Source organism: Tursiops truncatus, chromosome 9 (assembly GCF_011762595.2).
Source record: "Tursiops truncatus isolate mTurTru1 chromosome 9, mTurTru1.mat.Y, whole genome shotgun sequence".
Lineage (NCBI taxonomy): Eukaryota > Metazoa > Chordata > Mammalia > Artiodactyla > Delphinidae > Tursiops > Tursiops truncatus.
In genome coordinates this window covers 30,358,671-30,374,147 of record NC_047042.1, presented here as the reverse complement: position 1 = coordinate 30,374,147, position 15,477 = coordinate 30,358,671, and the positions used below count along the sequence as shown (strand labels likewise).

General features: G+C 40.5%; 1 non-coding gene and 1 pseudogene across 1 annotated transcript; both read right to left on the bottom strand.

Moving 5' to 3' along the window:
• Positions 1-8,925: 8,925 nt before the first annotated feature.
• On the bottom strand, positions 8,926-9,032 carry LOC117313678 (U6 spliceosomal RNA). The gene has a single exon (XR_004528262.1). It is a non-coding gene; the product is annotated as a U6 spliceosomal RNA (small nuclear RNA).
• Positions 9,033-9,081: 49 nt separating this feature from the next.
• Positions 9,082-10,419, bottom strand: LOC101338881 (nucleosome assembly protein 1-like 1 pseudogene; annotated as a pseudogene).
• Between the last annotated feature and the right edge of the window lie 5,058 nt (positions 10,420-15,477).

Below are 15,477 nucleotides of genomic sequence, written 5' to 3'. Positions count from 1 at the left end.
CAGCAGCCATGGCTCACGAGCCCAGCCGCTCCACGGCATGTGGGATCTTCCCGGACTGGGGCACGAACCCGTATCCCCTGTATCGGCAGGCGGACTCTCAACCACTGTGCCACCAGGGAAGCCCTAACATCTACTTTAAAAAAAAAAAAAAATTTTTTTATTGAAATATAGTTGGTTTACAATGTTGTGTTAGTTTCAGGTGTACAGCGAAATGATTCAAAAATATATATTCTTTTTGTACATTCTCTATTATAGGTTATTACAAGATATTAAGTATGGTTCCCTGTAGGTCCTTGTTGGTTACCTATTTTATATATAGTAGTGTGTATATTTTAATCCCAAAGTCCTAATTTATCCCTCCCCTCCTTTCCCCTTTGGTAACTACAAGTTACAAAACTATATGACTGTGAGTCTATTTCTGTTTTGTAAATAACTTCATTTGTATCATTTTTTTAGATTCCACATATAAGTGAAATAATATGATATTTGTCTTTCTCCGTCTGGCTTACTTCACTTTGTATGATAACCTCTAGGTCCATCCACATTGCTGCAAATGGCATTTTTTTTCTTTTTTATGGCTGAGTAATATTCCATTGTATATATATACCACATCTTTATCCATTCATCTGCTGATGGACAGTTAGGTTGCTTCCATATCTTGGCTACTGTAAATAGTGCTGCAATGAACATTGGGGTGCATGTATCTTTTCAAATTATGGTTTTCTCCAGGTATATGCCCAAGAGTGGGATTGCAGGATCATATGTGGTAGTTCTGTTTTTAGTTTTTTAAGGAACCTCCATACCGTTCTCCGTAGTGGCTGTACCAATTTACATTTCCACCAACAGTGTAGGAGGGTTCCTTTCTTTCCACACCCTCTCCAGTATTTATTATTTGTAGATTTTTTTTTGATGTTGGCCATTCTGACCAGTGTGAGGTTATCACTGTAGTTTTGATTTGCATTTCTGCAGTAATTAACGATGTTGAGCATCTTTTCATATGCCTTTTGGCCATCTGTATGTCTTCTTTGGAGAAATGTCTTTTTATTTTATTTTTAATTTTTTTAAAAAAACATATAGACACTATACATAGAATTTTCCCTTCAGAACTGCTTTCATTTTATTTTCTTTTTTTCGTTTTTTTCGTTTTTTTCTTTTTTTGGCCATGCCGCACAGCTTTCAAGATCTTAGTTCCATGACCAAGGATCGAACCCCAGGGCCGCGGCAGTGAAAGCGCCAAGTCCTAACCACAGGACCCCGCAGGGAACTCCCTGAAGAAATGTTTTTTGTTTTTTTTTTAAATAAATAAATTTATTTATTTATTTATTTTTGGCTGTGTTGGGTCTTCGTTGCTGTGCGTGGGCTTTCTCTAGTTATGGTGAGCGAGGGCTACTCTTCGTTGCAGTGTGCGGGCTTCTCACTGTGGTCGCTTCTCTCGTTGCAGATACGGGCTCTAGGCGCACGGGCTTCAGTAGTTGTGGCACACGGGCTCTAGAGCATAGGCTCAATAGTTGTGGTGCACGGGCTTCGTTGCTCCGCGGCATGTGCAATCTTACCGGACCAGGGATCGAACCCATGTCCCCTGCATTGGCAGGCGGATTCTCAACCACTGCACCACCAGGGAAGCCCCAAAAATGTCTTTTTAGATCTTCCACCCTTTTTTTTTTTTTCTTGTGGTACGCAGGCCCCTCACTGCCGTGGCCTCTCCCGCCGCGGAGCACAGGCTCCGGACTCGCAGGCCCAGCAGTCATGGCTCACGGGTCCAGACGCTCCGCGCACGGCATGTGGGATACTCCCGGACCAGGGCACGAACCTGCGCCCCCTGCATCGGCAGGCGGACTCCCAACCACTGCGCCACCAGGGAAGCCCCCACCCATTTTTTGATTGGGTTGTTTGTTTATAACAACTACTTTTTAAAAAGATGTTGAACTTTATAATGAGGGAATCAGGTGTGTACCATTGGAACCTTCCAATCAATCTTAATACCATTAGAAGTGAGATAATAAAAAAAAAGTGAGATAATCAGACATGGTATACTTCTTGAGGTGATGCAATAGGAACTACAAAGCACCTTCTATAAGTATTTATGATTCCTCCAAATTGAACTCAAATCTAATTAAGCCTTAGCTCTAACCAACAGTTTATAGGAAATACAGGGAATAGAAAAAGAAGTTTAAAAAAGCGCACCAGAACACCAAGAAGTAATCAGGTTTCATAGGACAAATAGCCTAATTTCCCCAACAAATTGAATAAATTTAAAAACAAGGGACTTCCCTGGTGGCAGGGTGGTTAAGAATCCACCTGCCAATGCCAGGGACACAGGTTGAAACTCTGGTCCGGGAAGATCCCACATGCTGTGGATGCAACTAAGCCCGTGCACCACAACTACTGAAGCCCTTACACCTAGAGCCCGTGGTCCTCAACAAGAGAAGCCACTGCAATGAGAAGCCTGTGCACTGCATCGAACAGTAGCCCCCGCTTGCTGCAACTAGAGAAAGCCTGTGCGCAGCAACGAAGATGCAACGCAGCCAAAAATAAATAAATAAAGAATGCTTATTAAAAAAAAATCAATAAAAACAAGTGTGTAAGGGGGAAGGTGGACTATCAAAGACTAAAAGTTGGGCCTTCCCTGGTGGCGCAGTGGTTAAGAATCCGCCTGCCAGTGCAGGGCACACAGATTCAATCCCTGGTCGGGGAAGATTCCATATGTCGCGGAGCAACTAAGGCCATGCTCACAACTACTGAGCCTGCGCTCTAGAGCCCACAAACCACAACGACCGAAGCCTGAATGCCACAGGTACTGAAGCCCACGTGCCTAGAGCCCGTGCTCCTCAACAAGAGAAGCCACCGCAATGAGAAGCCCGTGTGCTGTAACGAAGATAAATAAATAAATTAATCTATTATTTAATTTAATCAATAAAATAATTAAATTATTAAGATAAAATAATTAAAATAAATAAAATAATTAAATTATAATTATTAATAATAAAATTAATTAATTTTAAAAAAGACTAAAAGTCTTAAGAGACATAATCAAATATGTACCTCATGATCTTGATTCAAACCAATTGTTTTAAGACAGCAAAATTTGAATTAAGTCTGGGAATTTGATCGTATTCAGGAATTAATATTAGTAGATGTGATAATGGTATGGTGGATATATTTAAAGAAAAAAGTCTTTACCACAAAATGACATATCTGGGACTTGCTTTAAATTATTCCAGGAAAAAACCCCAAATAAATAAATATTGTGAATATGGGGAGGATAATGACTGCTAAAATTCAGTAGTGGGTACACAGGGTTCATAATGGAAACAAAGGGTTATTCTCTCTACTTTTTTGTTTAAAATTTTCCATAATAGTTTAAAAAAATATTGGAAGAAATTACTTTTCTTGTGTCATTTTAAACTGATACAGGGTACTTCCCTGGTGGCGCAGTAGTTAAGAATCCGCATGCTGATGCAGGGGACCTGGGTTCGAGTCCTGGTCTGGGAAGATCCCACATGCCGTGGCGCAACTAAGCCTGTGCACCACAACTACTGAAGCCGGTGTGTTCTAGGCCTGTGCTCCACAACAAGAGAAGCCACTGCAATGAGCAGCCCCCAGACCACAACGAAGAATAGACCCTGCTCGCCACAACTAGAGAAAGCCTGCATGCAGCAACAAAGACCCAACAGAGCCAAAAAAATAATAATAAGATTAAAATATATATATATATAAACTGATATGGAAAGCACTTTCAAAAGAAAAAGTCAAAAACTGTTTTTCACAGCCTTGCAATAAATAACATTTCAGAGACAGTACTTTGAAGTATAATAATTATTTGAACAGACAAGTTCTATTTTTGTCTTTTCATTTTAAAATAATTCCAAGCTAATTTTTTATTTTTATTTTTTTGGGGTACGCGGGCCTCTCAGTCTTGTGGCCTCTCCCGTTGCAGAGCACAGGCTCCGGACGCACAGGCTCAGCGGCCATGGCTCATGGGCCTAGCCGCTCCGCGGCATGTGGGATCTTCCCGGACCGGGGCATGAACCCGTGTCCCCTGCATCGGCAGACGGACTCTCAACCACTGTGCCACCAGGGAAGCCCCCAAGCTTATTTTTTTTTAAAAGTTGTAAGAGTAGTACAAAGAATTCTCTTCACCCAGCTTCCCCAAGTATTTTTGGCTTACATAACCACAGGCATAATCATGAAAACCAGGAAATTGACATACTGTTAACTAATCTGCAGACTTTATTTAAATTTCATCAATTGTCTCACTAATAACCCATTTCTGGGCAAGGATCTAATCCAGGATTATACATTGCATTTAATTGTTATCTTCTTTTAATCTGGATAACGTCTCAGTCTTTGTCTTTTACTTTCAGTCATTGAAATTTTTGAAGAATACTGGCCAGCTGTTTTGTAGACATAACTCAAATTGGGTTGTCTGACATTTCTCCTGATTAAATTAAGGTTATATATTTTGGCAAAAATATCACAGAAGTGATGTTGCGTTCATCTCAGTTCATCATATCTGAAGGTACAATACATGATGTCAATATGTCTCATTACTGGTGATGTTAACCTCAATCACTGTTTATCAGGTGATATTTGCTGGATTTCTCCACTGTAAAATCATTTTCTATCTCTTTGTAATGAAAGAGTGTCTTGTGGGGAGATTTTTTTGAGACTAAATACCATGCTTCTCCTAATGCTTTCTTGCCAGCAACAAGTATTACCACGCTATTTGTCAAATGGTTTTCTATTGCCAATCATTCCTTCTACATTTATTAATTGGAATTCTACTCTAAGGAAGATCTTTCTCTCTTCTCCCATTATTCATTCAATTTATTTATTCAATTATTCATTTTTATCAGTATGAGCTCATGGCTATTTATTTTATTCTGTGTGTTCTAATCTATTGCTATCATTATTTTGTTACTCAAATTGTCCCAGATTTGTCCATAGAGAGTCTCTTTAAGTGAACTCTCTATTTATGAGTTAGTTTAAATTTTTTTATGTTTAAACATATATATTTATGTCTTTTTGTGTATTGTCTGTTCATGTCTCTTTTCCATTTTTCTATTGGATTTGTCCCTCAACTTTCAAGAGTTCTTTATGTATTAGAAATATTACCCTTTTATCTGTGATGTATGTTGCAAGAATTTTCTCCTAGTTTGTGAGTTGTCTTTTGGTTTTGTTTATGGTATTTTTTGCATACAATTGTTTTACATAGTCAGATTTATTCTCTTATTATTGCCTTTGGATTTTGAATCATAGAACACTGAGGTTAAAGGGAAGTTCACTCATGTTTTCTTCCAATAGCTGTGTAGTTTCATATTTTACATTGAGGTTCTTTTTCTTTTTTTAAAAAATAAATTTATTTATTTATTTATTTATGGCTGCGTTGGGTCTTCGTTGCTGCACACGGGCTTTCTCTAGTTGTGGCGAGCGGGGGCTACTCTTCGTTGCGGTGCGCGGGCTTCTCATTGCAGTGGCTTCTCTTTTTGCAGAACACGGGCTCTAGGCATGCGGGCTCCAGAGCGCAGGCTCCGTAGTTGTGGCGCACAGGCTTAGTTGCTCCATGACATGTAGGGTCTTCCTGGACCAGGGCTTGAACCCATGTCCCCTGCATTGGCAAGCAGATTCTTTTTTTAAAAAAATTATTTAATTAATTAATTTATTTATTTTTGGCTGTGTTGGGTCTTCGTTTCTGTGCGAGGGCTTTCTCTAGTTGTGGCGAGCGGGGGCCACTCCTCATCGCGGTGTGCAGGCCTCTCACTGTCGTGGCCTCTCTTGTTGCGGAGCACAGGCTCCAGACGCGCAAGCTCAGTAGTTGTGGCTTACAGGCTTAGTTGCTCCGCGGCATGTGGGATCTTCCCAGACCAGGGCTCGAACCCGTGTCCCCTGCATTGGCAGGCAGGCAGATTCTTAACCACTGTGCCACCAGGGAAGTCCCTACATTTAGGTTCTTGATCCGTTTGGAGTTTATTCTCACATACGGTATGACATATGGATCTAATTTTACCTTTTTCCAAATGGCTACGCAGTTGTTTCAGCACCATTTATTAAAAATCTCATCTTTGCTGCAGTGATGTAAGATGCCACCTTTATTATATGCTAAATTTCCTTATGCATTAAATTTTATTTATGCGTTTTCTATTCTGTTCCCTCGGTCTGTCTATTCATGCATCAGTACCACACTGTTTTAATTATAAACACTTTTAAGTTTTAATGTCTGATAGGACAAGTCTCCTTCCTATATATTTTTATATATTTTTAAAGTTAGCTTCAATAATCGCTATCCATTTTATGGGGAAATGATACCTTTTTATTACTGACTTCCTGACAAAGGAAAAGAGCAATCTTCCTAGTTCCCTCCTCATTATCATCATCATACCATCTCTACTATCATCATGGTGTCATCTATACCAGCTATGCCATCTATGTACTAACCATTTTTATGCACATTTTCTCATTTAATAAAGCATCAAAACTCAGGCAGACTTTGGGAGGAGTTGAAAATATGTGTAAGTATCTTTCCTCTCTCCAAGCTTACCTTCTCAGTCTTAGCAGGTGAGGAGGTTTTGGTTAATTGAGTCTAACTCCCCTGTTCAGATCTGTGTACATGGAAGTTTAGAAGAGGATCCTTTATGGTCAGAGATGTTAGAAATAGATGGTATCTCCAGTCTCCTCATTCTATTTTTATTTTTATTAAAAGGTTTTATTTATTTTTTGGTCATGCCGAGCGGCTTGAGGGACCTTAGTACCCTGACCAGGGACCAAACCCAGACCCTTATCAGTGAAAGCCTGAGACTTAACCACTGGACTACCAGGGAATTCCTCTAGTCTCCTCATTTTATTTATTTTACTTTTATTTTTATTTTTAAAATATATATATTTATTTATTTATTTTTGGCTGCCTTGGATCTTCATTGCTGCACATGGGCTTTCTCTACTTGTGGTGAGCGGGGGCTACTCTTTGTTGTGGTGCACAGGCTTCTCATTGCAGTGGCTTCTCTTGTTGCAGAGCACGGGCTCTAGGCACGTGGGCTCAGTACTTGTGGCGTGCAGGTTCAGTAGTTGTGGCACACCAGCTTAGTTGCTTTGCGGTATGTGGGATCTTCTGGACCAGAGTTCGAACCCCTGTCCCCTACATTGGCAGGCGGATTCTTAACCACTGCGCCACCAGGGAAGTCCCTAGTCTCCTCATTTTAAATGCAGACATGAAGGCTCAGGGAGGGGAAGTCACTTACACCAAAAGAGAGATGGAAACAAGTTTAGAAATAATCTAATCCAATTTCTTGGTTTCACAGAGGCAGAAGTTGTGTGGTCCACCCAAGGTCTTGTAGCAATAATAATACCTTTGGGTCCTCACCATGTATCAGGCACTGTACTAAGAAATCAACATAGTTTATCTCACTTATTACAGCAACCTGAAGAATAATTAATATTATTACCTCCACTTTGTAGAAAACTGAGGCTGAGAGTGGTAGAGTAACTTGTTCAAGGTGAGCCAGTCAGCTGGCACAAGGCAGAGTTGGGATTTAAAGTTGGCAGATTAACACTTCTAACCACTTAGGCTCCAATGCCCCCAGCAAGCCTCTGGCATTGCAGATACAGAGCTCAAGTGAGCAGACCCAAGATTAATGTCCAGTCACTCAAAACTTGCTTGTTTTAACTAAGAACTAAAGTGTTGAGATCACACAAAATTTTCATAAAAGTAAAGTAAAAGCAAAAACACAGAATAGTTTATATTGTTTTGACAGTGCGGCAGGACTGTCCAAAAAGGTCATTATTTGCAGTGATAGCTTTTTTTAACATACAGAGTTTTAGTGTTTGCTTTAAACATGCACACAAAAAAGAGAGTCTGGTATAATGCTGAAGTGTTTTAAATTAAATTGAAATATTCTGATATTGCATAACTGTTTCAACATGCATCTCTTTAAAAATGACTTTTCTTATATAACTGCAATATTATTTCCTACAATACCATCATCACATCTAAACTTTAACAATAATTGCCTAATACTACCTAATAGTTCATTATCGAATTTCCACTATTGTCCCAAAACTCGTTTAAATTTTTTTGTTAAAATCTGGATCTAATCAAGCACCAAGATTGCTTTTTCTCATTTTATCTCTTTAATCTCTTTTATTTACAGTGATCCAATTTTTCCTACCCTCTCTTTATCTTTCTCTTTCTCCCTTCTGCCCTTCCTCCCTTCCTTCCTTCCTCTCTCTCTCTCTCTTTTTTTAAAGGTGTATTTTTAATTTAATTTAATTTTTTAACATCTTTATTGGAGTATAATTGCTTTACAGTGGTGTGTTAGTTTCTGCTGTATAACAAAGTGAACCAGCTGTACGTATACCTATATCCCCATATCCTCTCCCTCTTGCGTCTCCCTTCCACCTATATCCCCATATCCTCTCCCTCTTGCGTCTCCCTTCCACCCTCCCTATCCCACCCCTCTAGGTGGTCACAAAGCGCCGAGCTGACCTCCCTGTGCTGTGCAGCTGCTTCCCACTAGCTATCTATTTTACATTTGGTAGTGTATAAATAAGTCCATGCCACTCTCACTTCGTCCCAGCTTACCCTTCCCCCTCTCTGTGTCAAGTCCATTCTCTACATCTGCATCTTTATTCCTGTCCTGCCCCTAGGTTCTTTATAACCTTTTTTTTTTTTTTTTTTTTGCGGTACGCGGGCCTCTCACTGTTGTGGCCTCTCCCGTTGCGGAGCACAGGCTCCAGACGCGTAGGCTCAGCGGCCATGGCTCACGGGACCAGCCGCTCCGCGGCATGTGGGATCTTCCTGGACCGGGGCACAAACCCGTGTCCCCTGCATCGGCAGGCGGACTCTCAACCACTGTGCCACCAGGGAAGCCGTTTTTTGTTTTTTTTTTTAAGATTCCATATATACATGTTAGCATGCGGCATTTGTTTTTCAAAAATATGGAACGCTTCACGAATTTGCGTGTCATCCTTGCACAGGGGCCATGCTAATCTTCTCTGTGTCGTTCCAACTTTAGTATATGTGCTGCCGAAGCAAGCACTCTCTCTCTTTCTTCCTCTCTCTCTCTCTTTCTTTCTTTTTAATTATATTTGACATTTTTATTTTAGGCTGCAAAACAGAAATGAGCAAACAAACAACAAAAAACTTGAAATAGGCTTGTCAAATGATGTAAATTCATCCTTTCCAGGGAAGCAGAAGGTAGACCATCGTGCTTCACTGCTGCTTGCACTCTGCTGGGTTTTGATCTTTCTTTGGGTCATAGTCTGGATCATTTTCCTCATCTCCTTCTTCCCCTTCCTCATCCGCTTCTTCACCTTCTTCATCATAATCATCATCATCATCTTCAATAACTTCTCCAGTAAAGTATATTGATCTTGATTATGCGCTCTGATCTCGGGATTATGCACTCATGTAAAAAGTGACCAACATCAAAGTCCTCAACAAGGATAGCTTCAGCAGCATCATCCAGATCTCCACTCTCAGGAACTTCAGGAGGGGCAAAAAAATTAAAGAAAGAGTCATTAGAAACTCTTTTGGTCACAGTATGAACTGTCCCACGTCCCTTGTGTTTCTGCTTCTTCTTAATGGTTTTCAAAGTGACATTCTTCCCTTTTTTCCTATCTATCTGGCACCCTGTACAACCCATAATTTCTGGTCCATCAAAAGAAAAAGGATCAGAATCATTTGGTTCTGACCTCGTCCTATACGTCTTTGTCAACACTTCATCTGTGAAATATTCATTGGGTTCAAAGTGAAATTCTAAGACAAAACCCATAGGCTGACCAGCATCTGAGAACTTCACTTTAATATCTTTCAAGTGCTTCAGAATAGGTTCATCATGGTCCTGAACCATATCACTGAGCAAGTCAACATTCTTAAAAATGGTCAACCAAAAGTCAAGAATTCCTTTGGGGTCTTCTTTTTCTTCATCCTTTTTCTCATCTTCAGTCTTGGCCTTTTCTTTTAGTTCCTCTGAAATTTCATCTTCCTCATCTGGTTTCCATTCACATTCTTCTTCTGTAGGTTCATAAATAGCATTGATGATCTCAAATCGCTTATCAAATAGAGGTTGATAGAGAACAACATACTTTCTTTCAACATCATGAACTTCCTCATAGAACTTGGCTTCTATCTGTGCATATTTAACTTGAAGGTCTTTGAGAGCATCCACGTGTCTTTTAACTACCCTAGGCAAGCTTTCAATGTGTCCTGTTGGTGTTTCTACCAGACCATCAAGTCTTTCTTGAAGGACTGTAAGAATCTGAGGATTTTGCATCATCTGAACAGTCAGCTGACGTGCTTTGATTTTTGTTTCTTCACCAGTTTCTTCTTCTTCTACTTCTTCAACGTCGTCCAAATCTTGATCAAGTTCAGACTGTTCTTTGTTGTCTATGTCTGCCATGTTGTATGAGCGCCAAATATCGGTGGCTAGCCAGGCGGCTGGAGCTGCGCAGGCAGCGACTCCGGACGGCGACGGGAGGAGCAGAAGGCGGTGTGGCGAGCAGATGGTGCTAAAAAAGCTCTTTCATTTAAAAAAAAAAAAAATTATTTATTTTTGGCTGCGTTGGGTCTTCATTGATGCACTGGGCTTTGTCTAGTTGTGGAGAGCAGGGACTACTCTTCGTTGAGGTGTACAGGCTTCTCATTGTGGTGGCTTCTCTTGTTGCGGACCACGGGCTCTTGGCGTGCAGGCTCTAGAGTGCAGGCTCAGTAGTTGTGGTGCATGGGCTTAGTTGCTCTGCGACATGTGGGATCTTCCCGGACCCAGAGCTCGAACCCATGTCTCCTGCATTGGCAGGCGGATTCTTAACCACTGTGCCACCAGGGAAGCCCCCCCACCAAAATTTTAAGATTTTGGGTATCAAAGGACACTATCAACAGAGTGAAAATACAAATTACAGAATAGGAGAAAATATTTGCAAGAGTCTAGTATGTAGATTATATAAAACACTCTTACAACTCAAGAAAAAAACCCCAAATGGTTCAGTTTGAACATGAGGGAAGGACTTGAAAAGACATTTCTCCAAAGAAAATATACCCATGGCCAATGAGCTCATGAAAAGATGCTCAACATCATGGGTCATTAGGGAAATGCAAACGGAAAGCACAAATGAGATACCACTTTACACATACTCGGATGGTTATAATAATAATTTTTCAAAACCATAACTATACTCCAATATAAAATAAAAGTTAAAAAAGATTAAAAAAATAAAAACCAGACAATAACAAGGGTTGACAGGGATGCAGAGGAATTGGATATTGGGACTCTCATACATTGCTGGTGGAAATGTAAAATGGTGCAGCTGATGTGGAAAACAGTTTGGCAGTTCCTCAAAAAGTTAAACACAGAATTTCCATATGAGTCAGCAATTCCACTTCTAGGTGTATACCCAAGAGAGTTGAAAACGTGTGTTCACACAAAAATTTTTACACAAATAGTTATAGAAGCATTGTTCATAACTGCCAAAGGTGAAAACAAAACAAATGTATGTCATCTGACGAGTGGATAAAGAAAATGTGGTATATCCCTACAATTATTTTATTGGGATTTATTTTATCCCTACAATTATTTAGCCATAAAAAAATGAAGTAATGTTATACTCTACAATGTGGATGAACCCTGAAAATATTGCACAAATTCAAAGAAGGCAGACATAAAATTCCACATATTGTATGATTCTATTCATGTGAAATGTCAGTTAGGCAAATTCATAGAGACAGAAGGTAGATTAGTGATTATCAAAGAATGAGGAGAAGGGGGAATTGGGGACTAACTGCTAATGCATACAAGGTTTCTTTTTGGGGTGATGGAAATGTTCTAAATTAGATAGTGGTTATGGTTGTTACAGAACAGAGCGAATATACCAAAACACACTGAATTGTATAAACTAGTGAATTTTATGTTATATGAAGTATATCTCAAATTTTAAAATGCCATAAGTAAAAAAAAGGAAAGAAAAGAAAGATCACCAAAGAGAGAGAAAGCTAAACAGTCTTCTGGAATGTGAAACCATCATGTTGACCCTTAATCACTTTAAGTGGTTCCAAAATGCTGCCAGACAAAATTGCCCCAATGAAGCAACAATGAACCTGTGATGATGATTTTTTTTTCCTTTTCAATTTATTGCGGCAGTAAAAATGAATCAGGTGTTATAAACAAGTAATAGAAGGACCCTATATAAAAATTATGAGGGCTTCCCTGGTGGCGCAGTGGTTAAGAATCCATCTGCCAATGCAGTGTACAGGGGTTCGAGCCCTGGTCTGGGAGGATCCTACATGCCGCGGAGCAACTAAGCCCGTGCGCCACAACTACTGAGCCTGCGCTCTAGAGCCTGCAAGCCACAAGTACTGAGCCCGCAGGCCACAAGTACTGAGCCTGCGGGCCACAACTACTGAAGCTGCTCGCCTAGAGCCCATGCTCCGCAACAAGAGAAGACACCACAATGAAAAGCAAACACAGCACAATGAAGAGTAGCCCCCGCTCGCCACAACTAAAGAAAGCCCGCATGCAGCAAAGAAGACCCAATGCACCCAAAAATAAAAAAATTAATTAAAAAAATTATTATGCTGTGTGACCTGTCAAATGATAAGTAATCGATTATACACACTGTTAATACAGATATATAAATTATGAGTTTTAAACTTGCTGTATATAACAATATCATTTATAATTGTTTGAATATGATAGTGGTGTGATCATGTCTAAGAATATAATACATTAAAAAAAAATCTATTCATGGGACTTCCCTGGTGGTCCACTGGTTAAGAGTCTACCTTGCAGGGTGGATTGCAGGGAATGCAGCTTTGATCCCTGGTCGGAGAACTAAGATCCCACATGCTGAGGGGCAACTAAGCCTACACACTCTAGAGCCTGCCTGCCACACCTAGAGAGCGCGCATGCCGCAACTACTGAGCCCTTGCCCTCTGGAGCCCATGCACCACAACTATAGAGCCCGCATGCTCTAGAGCCCGTGCACCACAACTGGAAAGAAGCCCGCTCACCACAACAAAGATCCCAAGTGCTGCAACTAAGACCCGACGCAGCCAAATAAATAAATAAGAGGTTTGTTAAAAAAAAAAATCTTTTCAGTATCCATATTGGCTTGTATATTCAGAGAGTATCTCCGAAAGGGTATAAAAAACCCTGATATCATTTTTTCCCTGAGGTCGGGGAACTGAAAGACCTAGGTGAAAGGAGTTTTTTTATTATAAACCATTCAGTACCTTCTTAATTTTGAACGATGTGAACGTATTGATTACTCAAAAAATATTTTAAACCAACATTATTTTTACAGGATAATCAGATTAAACTTAATTTCAATTTATAGCATCTTTTCCAGTTTTCAGAACTTTTGTGATGACATTCTTGGTTGGATATTTCAACCTCAATGCACCATGGAATTTTATCACTGGCAGTTGGAACTGCATTGATGTAGAGCTTAAGTCTTAAGAGCTACAGGAATACCAAGGTCTGTTAACTTATTGTCCCTGTCACCAACCTTCATTAGGCAATGGTGATATCAAAGAGAGCAACTTCGAGAGCAGAGACACACCTTTGCAGAAAACAGAGAAAATTCACTTCATCTTTAAACACCTTGATAGGACCAGCCTTGATCTGTCAGCTGCCAGTGGTATGATTTGACTGGTGCACAGAAGAACTTTCAGTTTAAATTTATCCCCACCTTTTCCTCTTTGCCTTCTGGGGCTCATGGTTAATCATCTGCAAAACTCCCCTATGTTTTATTATTTTTCCTTTATTTATTTTTTGGTTGCGTTGGGTCTTAGTTGCAGCACGTGGGATCTTCGTTGAGGCATGCGGGATCTTTTGTTGTGGCGTGGTGTCTCTTCCTTGCGGCGCGCGGGTTTCTCTCTAGTTGTGGCTTGCGGGTTTTTCTCTCTCTAGTTGTGGTGCGCGGATTCTAAAGCGTGTGGGCTCTGTAGTTTGCGGCACACAGGCTCTCTTGCTGAGGCGTGCGGGCTCAGTGGTTGCGGCACACAGACCTAGTTTCCCCTCGGCATGTGGGATCTTAGTTCCCCGATCGGGGATCGAACCCGCGTCCCCTGCATTGGAAGGTAGATTCTTTACCACTGGACCACCAGGGAGGTCCCGCCCTTATGTTTTAAATCTCTTCTTTCAATATTTCCTGCACCTTCTTGCTCTAGTTCAGCAGTTCTCAATAGGGGTAATTTTGCCCCACTCCCTGGCAACATTTTGCAATGTCTGGAGATATTTTTGGTTGTCACACTAGAGGTGATGCTACTAGCAACTAGTGGTTAGAAGCCAGCGATGCTGCTAAAGTTCCTACAGTGCACAGGACAGCCCCCAACAACAAAGAATCTTCAGGCCTCAAACATCAGCAGGGCTCGGGTTGAGATGCCCTGATTGTGTCTTGGAGGAACTGCTTCACCTGCAGCCTTCTCAACTAGTGTCTGTGTTTTCTTGTAACAGGGTTGGGAAGTATTTTGTCTTCTCACTGCTTTCAAACACACCCCGCCGACCGCCCCCCCCTCCACCGCCCCTTCCCCTAAATCCTTAAGAAAAAGTTTAGTTGTGAATTTCTTATCAGGCTTGACACTCGCTTCCTCTCTTTACTGCAGTCGTTTACTGATTTGAGCTCCTCTTTCAGTGTCATTCTCTTCAACACTGCAACTGTCTTAAATCTTGGTGATTTCTCTATCCATCCAACATCCTAGACTCTCAGTTCCTTGTATTCCTCTCCTGCAAGAATCTTACTCTCCACCCTACCTCAGTCCCTTGCTCATTTATCATTGTTTCTCATTGACTTTAATTGCAATGTCTCCATCATTTCAATTCACGTGGTCCATTTTCTGACCGCTACCTCCTGTCAGTTTAGCCCATTCCTTCTAGCAATCTGATTTCCACAAACCTTTGATCTGATGAGGACAATCAATCTACTGATCCTCACAACTTTTACTTGTCCCTGGTAAAATCCAGTTATCCATCTACCCGGAGCCTACACCATGCAGCTGAATGTGGCTGAACCAAAGCATTCAATTATGCTAACTGTTCTCTCTTCAAGTTTATGACCACTAACTTCAAGTGGGCCCTTAATGCTACCCAACAATATATTTCCCTAATCTCTTTACTCTCCTTTTCTAGACAACTATTTTATTTCTTTCCTTGCTTTTTTTCCCCGGCTTTATTGAGGTATAATTGACAAATAAAGTTGTGATATATTAAAAGCCTACAACATGATTTGGTATCCGTATACGTTGTGAAAGGATTCCCACCGTCGAGTTAATTAACACATCCGTCATCTCATGTATTTACTTTTTTTTCCCTTGGTGAGAGCACTTAAGTTCTACTCTCTTAGCAAATTTCAACTATAAAATACAATAGTATTATCAACTATAGTCACCATCTTACGCATTAGATCTTTATTTATTTATTTATTTTTTAAAGAAGATGTTGGGGGTAGGAGTTTATTATTAATTAATTTATTTTTGCTGTGTTGGGTCTT